Consider the following 15,360-nt stretch of genomic DNA (forward strand, 5'->3'; position numbering starts at 1 on the left):
CCCTCCTACTTTACCTGGGCTTGGGACCAGTATACTATGTTAATAGCATGGCGGAGTTACATTGTTAACAGAATATATCGAAATTATGAAGAAGCGCGATTCTAGTGCAACCTTACCCAATACTAATAGTTATTAACATATATTGACCGGATGAAGTAACCAAACTCTTCAGGAAAACATGAAATTTCCATTACTGCCCCCGTAATTAATTATAAATTTGTAATGTATAAAAAGCTTAATTTTTCCATTCACATTTTGCAACATCTCCATATGAATATGATATAACCGTAATGCTCTACTTATAAATGATGACGACAATTTACTGGTATTATTAATGAAAATTTGCTCATACATTTCCAAATCATTTTTCACTAATTTATCTACTGTTTCGGTGTGCGTGAACTCAAACACCTGCCAGTTCCTCGATCCATTAATTTTCCAGATTGATAGGATTATGCACAGCACAAAGATTGAGCTGAAAACGTGAAATAACCGCTGGCCAAATCACTCCAACTGGCTTTCATGACTGCGAAAGTTCAGAAAGTGCATTTTCAACAAATATTACGAATAATCTCCAATTAGCGGCAGAAATGCAACAATCATAAATATTTCAACTTTTAGATACAATATTTGAACGAGTCAATTCGAAACTTGCATGTATGAACAGAGTGGATTGACTCATTGCGAAATTTCATTAAAAGCGGTTCCTGCAAATTAAATTTAAATATTAATTAGTCACTAATTAACTTATTTTTCATAGTCTGGTATTCTATTGGACGCGTTATGAATACAAATAGGGAAATATTGCTGTTTTCAGTTTGAAAGTATGGAAAAAGTTGAGTAATGAGTTTCGTTAGGTGTTGGCAGGTGTTGAGCTCCAGTAGAAGGTTGTTAGCATCATTAAAATTGATGAATGTTTAGGTGAGTGCCAGTATGGAACCTGCTTTTGTTGGAGATGATCTGATGTTTTATAGTTTGCGGAAAAAATAAATGTTGCAAATAGTAAGCAAAATCATTGATCTCAACTCTATTATTAGATACAAGGTTACATAAAAACAAAAGGAGTTTGATAACATTGCAGTATTATGAAGAAAGGGGTTGCAATGAACAACATTGTTTGAAAGTTCATTATATGCAAATTACCCCACGTTGTGCGCATTTGTAATAATCATGATCGTCTGATCACCCTCAAGCACCGATGTTCGCTACAACTTCCTATCATTCATTCTCTTGCTGATAATTTCAAAAAGTTGTATGTATGTCTATCGCCAGTAGACGTTCCCTTTATTATAGCCTGTACTTAGTTTAGTTTACTGGGGGAGCCGCAGTTCCAAGCACTCATGCCATTGTCAATCGCTTATTCAGTGGCTTTCCGCCTACTGCATTCGCAGGCTTTAGTGAATCTGAGAACATTCTCCAGATGCAGAGAGTGTGCAGATTCTTCACTGAAGAAGACCTTATAAGGGTATCTTCGTCTGAGATCTGAGTAGGCCGGACAGCTGCAGATAATATGTTTATACTGATTTCTCCAAAGCCTTTGACACCGTTGACCATAACATTCTCCTCTCTAAACTTTCTTCGCTAGAGTTCCCTCCCTCAGTCATCTCTTGGCTTTCCTCCTATCTCTCATACCGTTCATGCAAAGTTTCTCTTCATGGTCACTCATCTCGTTCCTTCTCTCCTTCCTCTGGTGTTCCCCAAGGCTCTATACTTGGCCCGCTACTCTTCCTGTTTTTTATCAATGACCTCGCCTCCATCCTCACCTGTCCGTATTTGCTTTACGCAGACGACCTTAAATTGTTTGCCTCTGTTTCCTCTCCATTGGACTGTGCTCTCTTACAATCCAACCTTGATAATTTAGCCCGTTGGTGTTCGGTCAACAAGCTAACACTGAAGGTCAACAAATGTCACTGGATGCGCTATTCCCTGAAACCCTCCCCATCATCCTTTTCCTTTTCTCTCAGTGGTCAACCCCTTTCACTACTGACCTCCTTCAAAGACCTGGGTGTAATATTCGACGATAAACTTCGTTTCAATTCCCACTTCGTTGACATCATCAATAGAGCTTCCAAAATGTCTGGTTTTATCCTACGTTCCTCGTCCGACTTTACCTCAATCCAGCCCTCCTTAACACTCTTCAATTCCTTTGTCAAAAACATCCTTGAATACTGCTCTGTAGTCTGGTCCCCCTACCGCATCCGTGACGGCCGCGCTCTTGAAGCTGTACAACGCAAATTCACCCGGACCCTCTTTTACAAAAAGAACCTTCCACGGGTTGATTATCCGTCACGACTCCGCACCCTCAATCTCCCCTCCCTACAGCAACGCCGTATTTTCCTTGATATGTGTACTTTTTTCAAACTCTGCAATGGTCTGATGGACTGCTCCACCAACTCGGATATTACTCTCCGTATCGCCTCGTCTCATGACACACGTAATGCGGACATTTTTGATGTGCCCTTCGCCGAGCTCGAGATTTACTTTCACTCTCCGATCCCGAGGTTTTGCCGGTCGTACAATGCCCTACAGCTTGGTTCATTTGACTCTATGTCCCTCTCTAGCTTTAAGCGCAAAAAATGTCATTTACTTGCTCCTCCCTCTGAGGACAATATGTAATAAGAAATTTGTTTTCTGTGTATTGTCCTCATTAAATAAATAAATAAATAAATAAATAAATAAATAAATAAATAAAGTGCAGGGCCGTCTTCTCCTCCTCCTCACATTGGGGGTTTTCATGTCCCACTTCTTAAGGAAAACAGAAATGTCGCTCTGGCGACCCCAGGTTCTTTCATACGGATTTTCGCCTGCCAGCAAGAGTTTCTACACTCGGTTCCGTGAATCCTTGCAATTTCACCCTTCAGAGTAGACTTGAGAGTGGATAGCCGGATTCCAAGAGCCCCACCATTGTGGATCCATACCCTCAGCGAGCCAGTCTGCCAGCGTCCTCATTACCAGTGATGTTTGAGTGCCCGGCACCCACATTAGGAATGTTTCGTTCAGTCGACCAAGTTTCAGCAGCAGCGGATGACAGCTTCACACCAACTGGCTTGATATGTCGTTGCTGTTTGTTCGACAACGCTGCTCGATTGTCGGTACAGATTCGAATATTCGAATAATATATGTTATACACTCATATTTAGCTCTCTCTCTCTCTCTAGAACAAATTTCATGAACGAAATCTGTTACACTGTTTGGTGGTCATATTTCGAGCCTTCACTCCCCTGCGTTTCACCCGATATCAAATATAAGACCAGTTTCATTTGATATCCCACAAGGCCACACTGTACCCTCCATTCACATGTATGGGGAGCCCCTCATTAAACTTAACACAAAATGGAGCCACTGTATGTATATGCATCAACAGACCACACGTTCTTACCAATTTTCGTGACAATCGGTCCAACCGTTTCCGGTATGACCAACAGACAGACAGGTAGACGGGCAGACAGACATCGACTCGATTCTAATAAGGCTTCTGTTTCACACAGAGAGATAAGTGGATTCTTCATGAATGGAATTTTGATATTTCATTCGAATGTCAGTTATTCTTTTTAATTATGACGTCAACATCTTATCTGCAGCCTTGTTGACCGTGTTGGCGCCAAGGTGATGCAACGCCGTATTTCCTTCGTAACAATATCCTAGATATATAATTCAAATCGATGCTCACCATACCCCTTTTGATGTCAATTTTTAGACGAATCGTTGTAATCAACAACTGCATAGATTCAATTATCATCGTGCTGAGCGCTAAAGAAGTTCCTTTCAGTCATTGACTGGAATCTCGCAATGCCTAACATGGAACCAAGCTGGTTTTAGATTTTATAATGTTCTGAATAATATCCGTTCTTCTCCCTTTGATGGCGCATAACTGTGGAGCTTCTCGGGGGCAGCCGAAGTATTTTTCAGCAAACTGTGAACACCAACTCTCCAATTTCTTACTGGTGATGACTGCCATACCTCTGAACATAAATTATAGTCTTTTTCTTCAGCCTTTGTCCCGTTCACAAGCGGGGTCGGCTCCTCGTGATCGGTTTTGCCATTTGGCTTTATCGAATGCCTGATCTGGGTGCAATCTCGAGGCTTTTAAATCCCCATCCAGCGTATCAAGCCACCGTTGCTTAGGCCTGAATATTGGGCGTTTACCATTGACTTCGATGTTCAGACCAATCTTGGCAAGCGAATTCTCATTAGTACGAATTGCGTGACCATACCATCGAAGACGCCTCTCTCGCAACTTTTTCACGATCGGTGCAACACCATAACGATCGCGGATATCCTCATTTTGGATGTGATCAAAACGTTTGACACGACTAGTCCAACGTAACATCTTCGTCTCCATTACCGCAAGACGCCGTTCATTGTCTTTTATAGTCACCCAACACTCAGAACCATAGAGAGCGACTGGACGGACAACATTGTGGTAAATTTTAGATTTGAGACGTTCGTTGATACGTCGATCACAAAGAACACCAGTTGTGGAACGCCACTTCACCCAGGTTGGGTTAATGCGTGAAGCAATTTCATAACGCAGTTCTCCATTGGCTGATAGCGTTGACCCGAGGTATTTAAATCGCTCAGTTCTGGGCAGATCACTGCCGCTGACAGTGATTGTGCCTGTTTCATGGGGATCGGTTGTCAAAAATTCAGTTTTATTTAGATTCAATCTGCATAAAGCTGTGTATAAGGTGCTGGACGTTGGATGTCCCGTGTGACGGTGTCCATAACAAGAACAAAGTGGAGTTGGGAGAGCGCCTTGATGAACACTAACAGAGACACGAAGCGGTTTTAATACACCCACCATACTTCGAACTTTACTTTTCGGAACGTGGTAGAGCAATTGAATCCAGCGCACGAGTTTTTCTGGCACGAAGTGTTGTCGTAAAGCATACCAGATGAGTTCGTGTGGCACACGGTCAAACGCTTTCTCTAGATCCAGAAATGCAATGTAAAGGGGGCGATGCTTCTCACGGTGTTTTTCCATGAGTAACCGCGCAGCGTGTATTGCGTCAGTAGTTCCGCAGTTCTTGACAAATCCGGCTTGATTCACGGTTATTTCAACGATTTCGCGAATACGGTTGTCAAGAATGCGTTCAAAAATCTTCATGGTATGGGAGAGTAATCGGATCGGACGGTAATTTGAACATTCCGCTGGGCTACCTTTCTTTTTCCATATCGGAACTGTAGTACTTTCTTGCCATTCAGATGGTATTCTATCATCCTGAATAATCAAAAGGCTCATAACTAGACGTGCATGGTTTAAATCAGTAACATCCTCCAACTACTATAATACTTAATGGTGCTGAGTCTCCAGACATCCCGTACGGGTTGATGTCAACAGCACGGAAGGCATCGAGGTTTGCTCACTTTTCGCAGCTCGAAGAAGCAGTTCCCGCCATGAAAAATAAGAGGGTGCCAGATCCTGATGGTACCCCGATGGAAAGTTACAAACTGGTATAACAGCAACGGTCATACTTGCTGCTCGACGTTCAGCGCTTGGCTGAAGGAGGGCATTTTTCCTTATCGCTAGAAGCGAGACTCGCACTAATCAGTAAAGGAAAAGGAGACCCACCTGTCGTTTGCGTATCGACCACTATGTATGCTTGACATGGCCGGAAAAGTTCTCGAAAAGTTTACCAGGGATAGACTCGCTGAAGCGATCCGTATTGCGGGAGATATATCCCCGAGACAAGTTGGATTCATAGGCAGGGAGATACAGGCTAAATTCTGTTATGGAGGTCGTGGATGCGCTTCGTCGAGCCGAGCGCACAGACACCCACCTTGACAGTTAGTGCTCCTCATAATGGCTGATATAAGAAATGGTTTCACTTCCGTAAGATGGACAGATATGCTGGATACACAAGAAAACTCGTTCCACGTGCTGAGCTATTGAAAACCCCCCTACCCCCCCCCCCCCCCGTATCGACTCGAAGATGAGCTGCTTCCAATAAATCAAAGCAGCAGCGGACAGGGGTGAAGCTGGAGTCTCGGCTTTGAGTCGGCTAATGGTCTTGGGATCCCTATATCTACCAGGCGACGCCTTCTTTTAGGAGGAACGTACTTAGTACGGAGCTATAGGCTGATGCCTTTGCCCAGGAGGTGCATCGTAAGCTTACCTAAGTGCAGAAATGGGGAGGTTTGCCATTGGCGTCTGCTTACCGCTCTGTCTTAAAACCGGCCCTGATGTTGATCGCGAGAGTAATCCCCGTTGCCCCTCCTGCGTAAAAAGCGTAAGGCCATCTATAGCCGAAAAAGCGAAGAGCTAAGATAGGCGGTTGCCCGTGAAAAACGTCATCGCACAGTTAGCAGGCAGCAAATATTTTAGCAAAATGAAGGCGCGATCTCCTGATTGTATGTTTTGCAATGGAGTGGCAGACGATGTCAAACATATCTTCTTCTCTCGTGAAAGGTGGGATAACAGCTCTATTCAGATGCAGGGGAGTTCTCCCCAGACAACATTGTCAGAAAGAAGCTGATTGGCGCTGGCAGATGGAGTCGTGGGGGGGAATTTGTATCGTGATTTAACGTCGGATACCAGTCGACTCAGCTGTGAATGAGTATGTACCTGAGTCAAATCAAAATAATAATCTCGGGCTAGCGCAATACTGACCACATTGCCTCCTACAGTATACTGTAGTGCACCGTCACGGTCTTGAATGAAGTGCTCTAACGCACTGCAAGGCCCTGACCCAATATGGATTGTTGCGCCAACGATTATTATTATTATTAATCATTAATTTGCGTTTGATAATATTTAATTAAGGAGTTGATATAGGTTAGTGCTTTATGTCATTATCCTGGTTGGATAATGATGAATAGGATGCGTTTAGGTTCCAGTACACAATGTTGAATTCCGAAAAACAGGATTCATTGTATAATCCAGGGTATACGAATGTTGATATCCAGAACACCTGGCTGCGATTTCCATTCAAACGGCCGAACCGGTTGGCTGCGACTTCCAGAAAGTCGGTAGAAACTTGACTCATGAATACGTAGAGGCTGCTCGGTAGTTAAAAGTTTGCTGACACGGTATGGGTTGGATACTTCTTCGCAACTCTATTAACCACAGCGAACCTTTGGAGCGCCGAGGGGTACGGATCGGTTGATGCAAAGAAAATGGAAAGCGAGGGTTGAAAATGCTGTGCCATGAAAATGTGATAGAATCCATATATTTTATAATCTGACTTTAACCTCCTTAAAGAAATATAAAAGGTCATCAATCATGCAGGGATCTCAGCTCAAAAAGATTTGCTTAAGGTTGAAAAAAATTTTATACAGTCTACACTTAACCCGAAACCGGGCATGATCCTTATACCAAGTGTTGCATTTATCCAAATCTATGTTGCCAAACGTCTTGAGAAAATGTGTCATTGGTCTGAAGACGAGTTAGTAATTTTCCTTCGGAAGATGTAAGTGTACGTGTGGCTTCCGGTTTAATTATAGGTAGAGTTGCGTGAATGTTAGAGAAAAAAGGGTCCTTTGACCCGTGATTTTGTCAGAAAGCCATCCTCGTTTTCTCTATAGCAGCGTTCCTGAATTGCTTTAAGAACATCCGTAGGGGAGGGTTCGATCAATCTGGTAGACCCCAGAGCCTTACGAGCCTGAACATGGGTGAGTCCGTTTGGTGGGTACCACGCATGAACCGGGTAACGTAAAATTTTCAGTGACTTAGAAAGGGGGTCAGAAGCAATGGTATATATTTTACCCACTGGATGATACAATAGCGCAGTATGTTTGAGTAATTTACAGGTATGGAGAGAGTCTGTAATGATAGCAACTTTTTCCGTACCCGTTCTGAAGGCCACATTGATGTCCTGAAGAACGGCAAAAAGTACATCGGCCAAGACTGTGCTCACTTTAAAAAAAAATGTGAGGCATACGTCCCCTCAGGACCACCCATAGCGCAAACCCATTCCTCATGAAGGCAGCGTCCAAACAAGGACAAGGAAATCCTTTGATTTAAGGCCCTCCACAGCCCCACTACACGCAGCCGCCACATAAACTCTGCCAGCGCTACCCAAGTCATAACACAGGATAACCTAAAGCTTGTTAGGGGTTGTGGGAATAACGTTGGGTTTTACAGTATCGAACAAGCTTCGGAAAAACTTATAGATCGAAGGCAGACAATTGTCAGCATCTGGGTTTTGCACCACCAATTGATAGGTTTTAGGATTCCTTTCCTTTAATTTAAGGAGTTCTTTGGCGGCCAGAAGCAGCCTTCTAAAATGGTGCGGAGGTTCTTTCGTCAAAGCAAAGACCTGTTATTAGGAGGTCGTTCTGGTCAGCCCCAAGGATCTTCTCAAGATACAAGCGGATACTGAGTTGAGTAGTTCCTCGGAGATAGTGGTTGCATGAAAATGGATGTGATTCTAGTAGCCCATATCTCCATCTCTCTAAGTTCATAAGATTCAAGAGACCTACAAAAGTGGCCTTCAATTTCTCCATACGAATCACCTTAAACTCGAAAAATATTTGGTAAACCATTATTTCGTAATTCAACCTTAAACCAGTTTTAAAAAGCTGCAATTCAATCAATTTGCTTGGAAAATCTTTTATCTAATGAGTCTCACGTACATTTTATGTATGTACTTGCAAAACTTGAAGTTTCACGGTCATTACCATTCAAAGCCTTCCTTTCTCCACGCGTGCAATCATCTTCGCGCCGCTTCAGATTTAATTAAGAGAATCTATGACCAAACCATGACCTAATCAATCTACATGCCCATAGATACCTCCATAACCATCCAACGTGAGTAACTTATTCTCGTGGCAAAGTAACCTTTCTCCTCCACCAGCAGTTTCCATCGATCCGAATGACTAAATGTTGCTGTTATAACACGTTAACTTTCCACATACCCGGCTTGAATCGTATATTACACATGAGCGTACCATACATCTATGTTACTACGTGAACACAGAATTTACATGCATCCTCATACTCACAAACGTTGCGTATGATTCATTCACCTGAGCTCTGAGTACCTGAAGCACCTCAATAAATTACGCGAATGTGAAAAAACGTAGACATTGCGTCGTTCCAGCGTTTGTTTCAGTGGCTTTCATCGCTGTTGTTGATGTTGTCGAGAAACAACCAAACAACAATCAATGTTTGGTGCAAAAAGTGGTGGAAAAGTACAGAACTGTAACGAAAACTGCGCTGAGCACTGCGCGATGTTAGGCGAACAGGTAAGTTGCATTGGTCAGTTATGCAACGTTGGTCCGATCAGATATTTTGTGAATATTGGCTAATGTGCGAGATACTCGTATGTGGGTCAGATTTTCCTGTCTATGCGGTTTTCCCAAGTGAAAATTATAAAAGCAGTTACTTAGAGCCAATCGTTATTTTTGAAAAAAAAAGCTGTAATTTAGGTTAGACCAAAGAGGCAGAAATGGTCCAAGGGGGGACATAAACCAAATTATCTTCCAGGGGCTCCGTGGGAAAACTTTTATATCACTTTTCCACACTTTAGACTACAATAACTGAAAAACTTTCCTGGAATATAAAATTATATCAAAACCGGCATCTACGCAGAAGCCAGCCTAGTCCAGAGTGAATACCTTCCCATTGTTATCCAACTTTCGTTGATGTAATTAAAAATGGACGAGGCACCATAAGGAAAACTAAAAAGCAACTCCTCATTTTTCGCCCATCACCATAAGATAATGTACCAGAATCGTGACTTGAATTTAAAGTGACTGGGCCCCGGATAGAGCGTGAAGGAAGCTGGAACTGCTTCCAATGGTTGCAGAGATGGTGGAAGTCTGCTTGCGGCTAAACCCGTTTCAGGCATTAACCAGATCTGATAATGCGATAGAGATGATACAGAAACCCAGTAAACTTGTAAAAAGTATCGTTTTATTGTTGTATAAACGTTGCTAGGCTGTTATGGCGCATTGTGGATTATTCATTGCTCCAAGGCGCTTGGATATTCATGCGTAGGTACTTGGGTATACGAGTATGGCCACCGCGAGTGAACCAGTGAAAACGACCTTGCGGACAATTTTATTTAGCGTAGTGGTCGATTACGGAGCCTGTTTTGCGGCAAGGGTACCAGTAAGTACACCCAAGAGATGACTACGATACTTAATGGAACCAGTTTTCAAGATACTGTCGGATTGCTTATTCAGCTGTGCGAAATAATTAATATTCTGTTGTTAGAGTGCTTGAGTCATGTGACTGTGACATCACGGTGAGGTATGAATAACACGTAGAAAGTGACGCTCTATAGTATTTTGTGTATGGAAATTTTTCGGACCAAATAAACCCCCGAACCCATGGCTAAAGCTCCATCCGCAATTACCTCTTCACAAAGAAAATTCCATTCATTTCGAATATAAAATTTCATTAGTACCCTCGCGTTGCTCCCTCAGGCTCCTCTTTTGTTAGGCCCCATTCAGCGCAGCCATATCGTTCTGTTACTGCATATTCTCGACATCATTGCGGTCGTTGGCTCTGAAACCACCGAAAATACCACTGCGAGGCAAATAATACTCATCAGATACCCATTCCCGTCAATATGTCTTTCATCGACCATTTCAAAGAGAGTCGTTTGTGCATCTGTGAAGTTGACTTTCAGCGATCCAGATATGTAGGAACCCCCACGTGTTATACATTCAACTATTTTTAGTGAAATGATAGTGGAAAATTATAATTACCGCACAATCAAGCTTAATGGGATGTTTTCTGTGGCATTTGGAGTGACAGAATGCATTGGGGATAAAGGAATTGGATATTTCATGGAGTTCCAATTGTGGATAGACATTGATGACAATAGTTAAGAGAGACAAAATAAATTCATAGCCAAAGTATTCAGGGCTAGACCTGAGTCTTCAACTATGTTCTCGCAGTAGGCACTCTAGTCCTTTCATACAAGCCCGGTCGTTTGGGAAGCCTTCTGAAGTGAGTGTTGAACTACCCAACGAGTCGCTTTAGTTTCAGAATCGAGCCTTTAATTTGTTTCGAAATAGGGTTTACGAGCGAGGTTTGTTTACTTATTCTTTCCCCAGGTCACCTCGGTATCGCCGGAATTGATCCTAAAATAAGGGACACCTGCAAACTTTCCCACCTTCCCCGGTAGATTTTTACGTACTGGCTTGACTGATAAATAACTTCTTTTAGAAGGTCGCGGTTATACCCTTCATCATCATCATCGTCAACCTGTATCCGGGCTAAGTCTACCTTCGTAAGGAACTCCAGACATTCCAGTTTTGCGCCGAGGTCCACTCATATGATATGAATATAACCTGTCTGGCATCCTGGTCTACACCGTCGCCTCATCAGAGGCAAGGTCTCCCATGTCTTTTTTTCCTATCATAAATATTGCCCTTGCCTTTCTGGTATGGGTCATACCATACGGATTAAGTGAACCGCAAGTTATTGAGCAGGATTTTATCCACAACCAGACGGTCGTGATACCGATCGTAATTTTCATCATTATGTAGGGTCCATAATCGTTCATCCTCATGTAGGAGGCCCAACAATTCTTCGGAGGATTCTTTTTTCTTGCTGAGAACCCTTTCCGAGGATGCATGAGTGAGCATTCCCTTGGTTTAGTGCCCTGTTGACGTCGAATGGTCTCGCGAGTAATCCCGCTACTTTTATCTCAGCCTATGTATTGACAATAATACGATTGCGATGGCCTATAACCACCCTAAGTGAACGAAGGCAGCCAAAAGGGGAGAGCCATCCCAAGAACCTGACCTGAACCCAAGAAATGGACCGCTCGCAAATATCAATGCTCTATCGAAGTTCTCAGTCGATACTTGCTTGAACGCCTCTGTGCTGGCCAGGATTGGAAATGTGAAGGGGGCAGTCTTTTGAACACTTCGGTCCCTTACATTTCATTATACAAAAAATTACGTGTCCTTTCCAATGTATGGGTTCGCCTCGGAACCTGAAAAAATCACAAATACGGGGATTTGGGAGAGCATAACGAATGACCAACATGCGAGGTAAATCTGTCCAACATGCGAGCTAAACCTGAAAATGAAAAAAAAAATGACGGTTTGACCGCGCACATGGAAGGAACATCTTCCAATATGATGCCTGAGGATGTAAAGGCAGAGTGGAACCCTCGGAAGTCGCGCCTCACTATACATCGCACGCGGTCGAGCCGTTATTTTTTCTATTTTCATTTTCAGGTTTTGCTCGTGTGTTGGTCATGTGAATTTTTCAGAATGTGGTGCGGATCCACGCATCGGAGAGGATACGCAAATTTTCGTTTAATAGCACGTGAACAATCGAAGTGCTCAAAGGACCTTCCATCCTTGAGGCTATAATAATGTCGGCCTCGCTTGAAGACTCGAAGGAACGCTCGTAAGGCGGCTGCAGCGGCTTCCGGGGAGGGTACGACCTAATTAGGACGTGTTTACAGGATTCGAGATCCCTGGGCACGGTTTTTGCGTGGTTGGTGGTGGTGGCGGCTTCAGTTTTGGCAGCAGACGCAACAGACCGGTAGCGTTGAGTTCTGACCTGATGTCGAGAATAGGGTCGCTGGGGAGTCTGAGATTCTCTCCGTATACTAACTCTCCGGGACTTGCAGCAAACTCTTCACGATTGGCTCTTCGGAGGCAAAAAGAACGAGCGGTAGAGACCTGAGACCAAGAGGAGTTGTCTTAGGCCACTAAAGCGGCCTTCAACGTCTTGTGCCACCTTTCGAGCATCCCATTGGACTGCGGATGGTAAACGGTTGTCCAGTGTCGTTTAAGGACGAGGAGTTTACCCAACTCTGAGAAAAAGGAGGACTCAAACGGCATTCCCTGGTTGGTGATTATAATTGCCGGAACACCAAAACGTAGAATCCATTCTCGACATAGGACCTCTGCACAAGATTGTGCAGTAAAGTCTATCAGAGGTATTGCATGTACTTCTGTTGAGCGCGATTGACCTGTTTGGAGAAGAAACTCAACGGTTGCGAGATTTGATTCGCTTTTTGGTGAAGAGCAGCACCTACAAAAATGTCTGAGGCATCGACGAATACGGCTCGAGGTGCCTCTGGAAACCACAGTCCTTGGAGTCTTTGGTTCTCGGCCCAGATAGGAAGGCGTTAAGGATTGATTGATGATGGGCGGCCTTGAAGAAGAAACGACGAAAAAAATTTAACTTGTCTAAATCCTTCTGAGATTCTTAACGGTTTTTGCAAGCGGTGCAACGGTTTTTGCAAGCGTTCGAATGGCTGCTGGGTGAGATTTTTCCTGATGACCTAAGGGACGTTGTCGGGTTGATGAGGGGCCTACTATGGATATTCAATGTCCGAATAGCTTAGTGTTTAGAGTACAAGGCTGTCGTAAGGAAGGTCACGGTTCAAATCTCACTGGTCGCAGTGGGATTTGTATCGTGATTTGACGTCGGATACCAGTCGCCTCAGCTGTGTATGAGTACCTGAGTCAAATCAGGGTAATAATATCGAGCGAGCGCAATGCTGACCGCATTGCCTGTAGGGTATTGTAATCCTGTAGTGTACCGTTATGGTCTTGAATGAAGTGCTCTAACAGACTCCGAGGCTCAGATCTAATGTGGATTGTTGCGCCAACGATTATTTTTATTATTACGGATATCCACTAGCAAACCATAGTAGCACAGGAAATCCATGCCTAAAATGGGTATACTGATGTCCACGATAATGAAGCGTCAAGAAAACGTCGAAGTCCAAGTCTGTAGCCATACTTGCGGATCGACGGTGAATTTTGCTGCCGCGAGTTTCAATGATTATACGCCAGCTCAAGGGGTCGTGGAATGTAAGGCGACGTACATTTCGAGTAGAAGTCGCCAGAACTCCCGGAAAATCGGATTAATTTGGTGCTGGTACATTTTGTAGTCTTTTCAGCGAACCTACAATGATATCAGCATGCCCGGTATTTGCCGAAGGTCTCGACGAGCTACTAATCAATCGACCATTTCAGGAGGCGGATCTAGACTTTGATCTAGTCTTACTTCCCGAACGCAAAGCACCGACAGCCAACTCAGAGACGATGGCTGTTAATTTTGGGATCATCTGCTGCTACTGAGCCACCTGACCTAAGTTGCCGCTGCACATCTCACCAAATCTTGTAATTACATGGTTAATCAAAAGATTGTCTCGTCTTCCTACATTTTATAGTGGGAACAGTCAAAACGCAAATCGACAATATTCTCATAAGACACCGACATTTTACCACCGTCACTGATTGCAAAGCCGTTCCCTATGGGATCTTCGTACTTCATCGGCCATTTATTGCCGTCCTGCGAAAAAAGCCACCGATAAAACAGCGTAGGGAACGCACTGGTCCGCGGCGCATTAAATGGTGGCGATTTCGTTAGAAGAAGGAAGAAATGATCTCTCGTACGCGATTACCAACCATTACGAATGTGGAAGAATCATGGAACCAAATGAAAGACACGATCCATAAAGCGGCCTCTGCAACCCTCGGGGTCACCAAGTCAGGTAAGCGGTACATAAACCGCGATACTTGGCTTTGGCATGACGATGTTGAAATGAAGGCCCCGAAAAGAAACGCCTCTACCACAAATTTCTTGACGATGAAACGCTCGCCAAATGGCAAATTTATAAGAATACCAACCGGGAACGAAACATTACAAAAATCTTTACGATAAACTGGACACTCGGGATGATGAAAGAGATCTGTATCGACTTGCCAAAAACCAAAACGATCGCACAGGATATTGAACACTTCTGTTGCGTTAACGACAAGAAGGCTACTTTGCTTAGCGGCCATCGAACCACGACGAATAAAGAGAATATTTCGAGCAGATTTCAATTGAAAAATTTGTTCATCCTCCACTTGCACAATCATTTCCGACATTTGGAGCAGTTCCACCTATCAGTGCTACTGGTGTTCAGAGGTGGCGGTGAGGAAGACACGGCGCAACACTATCGGCCGAACCAAAATCAAGTGGCCGAGGAACACCTCCATAGTGGTGGCACCGGGATACGCTGTACCACATTGGTTTGCTAGCCGTGATGCAGTAGGCGAATGCTTCAAAAGTTCTAGTTAGGGCGATTTGCCCCGAGCCTGCACGGGGACTCATCTGAAGTGGCAATAGGTTGCGAAACCTTACTAGGGATATACTGGTACCATGGGGACTGGGATAGTCCCTGAATTCATATACTTCAGGAGTGTGCGTTCAGCTCGGTTGTTGCGATTGGTCCCCTACTACGAGCATCATGCGGGTTGTTGGTTACGTTCACGCGAAGAGAGACCTTCGGGCCTCGACGTGATGTTGCGTTTCGTCACAGGAGCCGTACTCCTTAGTTTGATAGAAGTTTAGTTAGCTCTTATATCCACCAGTATGAATGCTGAATCATGAACTTGGTACAGACTGGTGCCGTTGTACCTAGCTGCGGCGGGGCTCTGACTGTG

General features: G+C 43.9%; 1 protein-coding gene across 2 annotated transcripts in view; it reads left to right on the top strand.

Annotated features, from left to right (window-relative positions):
• LOC119652801 (ras-related protein Rab-30) overlaps window positions 1-15,360 on the top strand; it is a 193,940-nt gene that overhangs the window by 25,894 nt on the left and 152,686 nt on the right. Inside the window, exon 1 of one of the 2 annotated variants that reach the window (XM_038057125.1) lies at window positions 10,156-10,195. The exons of the other annotated variant lie outside the window; for it this stretch is intronic. The gene's annotated coding sequence lies outside the window, so the exon portion shown is untranslated. Of the gene's footprint in view, window positions 1-10,155; window positions 10,196-15,360 lie in introns of those variants that run through there. 2 annotated transcript variants of the gene reach the window in all.

This window comes from Hermetia illucens, chromosome 3 (genome assembly GCF_905115235.1).
Source record: "Hermetia illucens chromosome 3, iHerIll2.2.curated.20191125, whole genome shotgun sequence".
NCBI lineage: Eukaryota > Metazoa > Arthropoda > Insecta > Diptera > Stratiomyidae > Hermetia > Hermetia illucens.